At 64.0% G+C, this 2554-nt stretch overlaps 1 non-coding gene across 1 annotated transcript; it reads left to right on the forward strand.

Annotated features, from left to right (window-relative positions):
- The first annotated feature begins 1611 nt into the window (after window positions 1-1611).
- Window positions 1612-1763, forward strand: LOC129458994 (5.8S ribosomal RNA). The gene has a single exon (XR_008649820.1). It is a non-coding gene; the product is annotated as a 5.8S ribosomal RNA (ribosomal RNA).
- The last annotated feature ends 791 nt before the right edge of the window (window positions 1764-2554 follow it).

The following is a 2554-nucleotide window of genomic DNA, read 5'->3' on the forward strand; positions in this document are numbered from 1 at the left end:
TAACCGGTTGAACCCCATTTGTGATGGGGATCGGGGATTGCAATTATTTCCCATGAATGAGGAATTCCCAGTAAGTGCGGGTCATAAGCTTGAGTGAAGTCCCTGCCCTTTGTACACATCGCCCATCGCTACTACTGATTGGATGGTTTAGTGAGGCCCTCGGATTGGCCCCGCGGGGTCAGCCCACGGCCCTGACGGAGCTCTCAGAAGACAGTTGAACTTGACTATCTAGCGGGACTAAAAGTAGTAACAGAAGTTTCCGTAGGTGAGGCCAGGCACGGTGGCTCACGCTTGTAATCCCAGCACTTTGGGAGGCCGAGGTGGGTGGATCACGAGGTCAGGAGATTGAGGCCACGATGAAACCCCGTCTCTACTAAAAATACAAAAAAATTAGCCAGGCGTGGTGGCGGGCGCCTGTAGTCCCAGCTACTCGGAGAGGCTGAGGCAGGAGAATGGCGTGAACCCGGGAGGCGGAACTTGCAGTGAGCCGAGATCACGCCACTGTACTCCAGCCTGGGTGACAGAGCAAGAGTCCGTCTCAAAAAAAAAAAAAAGTTTCCATAGGCGAACCTGTGGCATGATCATTAACGGAGAAGAGCGAAGCCGGGGTGGCGCCGCCTCGTCCTTCCTCCTTGGCCGACGTGTTCCTCCTGTGGCGCATGCGTGGGCGGGGTCATGCCTTTTGTTTGTTGCACGGCCCTGCCGGCCCGAGAGCCGAGAGAGAGAGGAGGGAGAGAGAGACATGCTTGCGCGGACGAAAGCGTGTGTGCATGTCGTGGGGTGGGCTGGATGGCTCGCCGGCCTGGTGAACAGCAGGGTGCGGTCCCCTGCCTTGGCCCCAACGTGTGTGTCGGTGGGTGCAGGGGTGGTTCTCGATGTCACGGCAGAGTGGGGATCTTGGTGCAAGCTGGGGACGTCGTCCCGCCCTGTCCCGCCGGCTCCGCCCCATCCCGCTGCCTCTGGTCGGGGCCGGCCGGATTGCCATCGCTGCCACTGCCGCCATCGTCGCCTCTGCCACACTGTGCCACCTGGCCTGGCCCCGCCCGCTTGCTCTCCCCAGCCTTCCCACTAGGGCGTCTCGAGGGTCGGGGGCGGGACACCTGTCCGCCCTCCTCGTCCACCCCCACCGTCCAGGTACCTAGCACGTTCTGGCGTGGAGGTTTAAGGACCCCTTGGGAGGTCGCCCATCTCTCCGTGGGTCGGGTGCGTTGGGCCCGTGGCGGAGTCCTTTTGAGTGGGGCCTGGCCCCTCCCTCGCCTCCCCCACAGACTCCACCCGCCCGGCCGTACGGGGCCATGCTGCACTAGCATGTCGCCGCTGATGCGGTTGGGGGCTTTACCCGACCGCTGTCGTGCCATCGCGCGCATGCCGCATGTGTGGCGTGTGCCCCGTGCCATGGGGGCGGTAAACCCCGGGCGCCCAGGGGTGGTGTCTGCGTTTGCCCCCCGTGGTCAGCACCGCCTCCCTGTGTTGTGAAACCTTCCGACCCCTCTCTGGAGTCTAGTCCCGTTGCTGTCTGACTGGCTGGCCTGAGGTAACCCCTCTGGGGGACGTGCCGTGCCAGGAGGGCCTCCCGGTGTTGGGCGCACCCTCGCCAAATCGACCTTGTATGACTTTTAGTGGTGGATCACTCAGCTCCTATGTCAATGAAGAACGCAGCTAACTGTGAGAATTAATGTGAATTGCAGGACACACTGATCATCGACCCTTCCAACGCACTTGCAGCCCGAGTTCCTCCCAGGGCTATGCCTGTCTGAGCATCGCTTGCCGATCAATAGCCCCTGGGGGTGCCTCTGGGCTCCTCGGCGTGCATGGCTAGGGGTTCCCTGGCAGGGCCCGCCAGGGCCCTCTGTCCCCTCAAGTGCAGACGGGAGACGTCCACCCTCCTCTTCTGCCATGCCCGACCGACCCTTCCCCCTCCACCCGCAGGCCCTGTGTGGTCATGCGTTGGGTGGTGTGGGGAAGAGGGGCTCCCGGCTGTGAGGAAGAGAGAGAAGGTGGCGCCGCCACCCACAAAAACAGAGAGGGAAGAGAGCCGGCTGGGTCCGACTTCCTGTGGCCACCACTGCAATCTGGGTTCTTCCCTTGGGGGTTCCCTCAGGGGCTCCCTCGTGCCTCACGCAGCTCGTGGTGCAGGGTTCGTTGGCCCTGGTGGGGTGGAAGGCCCCGTGCCATCGTCATCGTCACACGTCATCGATGGTGGGGGCTTGTTGGGGGGGGAGGAAGGCAAGTAGGAAGGGTCCACCGGGGAGAGGGTGGGTGAGTGTGTCCCGGTCGCCGTGGTTCACCTTCCGCCCCTGGTGGCGGCCCGACGTCCGGCCAACCGCGGCTCCAGTGCCCCTCCTCCCCAACACCCCTCCGAGGCACCGGCACCGTCCTGCTCGCCCGCCCGCCCCCCGCCCGTCCGGCTCGCGTCGCGGCATGTCCGGGGCCGGAAGCCCACCCCACGGCCCGTCTGGCAGTGCTTGTTGCCACGGTCCTGGGGTTCACATGCCCCTGTCAGTGACCCGCTGGATGCTGCAGTGTCGTCCGCCATCACTCGCCCACCTCTGGC

Source organism: Symphalangus syndactylus, chromosome 19 (assembly GCF_028878055.3).
Source record: "Symphalangus syndactylus isolate Jambi chromosome 19, NHGRI_mSymSyn1-v2.1_pri, whole genome shotgun sequence".
In the NCBI taxonomy this organism is placed as follows: Eukaryota; Metazoa; Chordata; class Mammalia; order Primates; family Hylobatidae; genus Symphalangus; species Symphalangus syndactylus.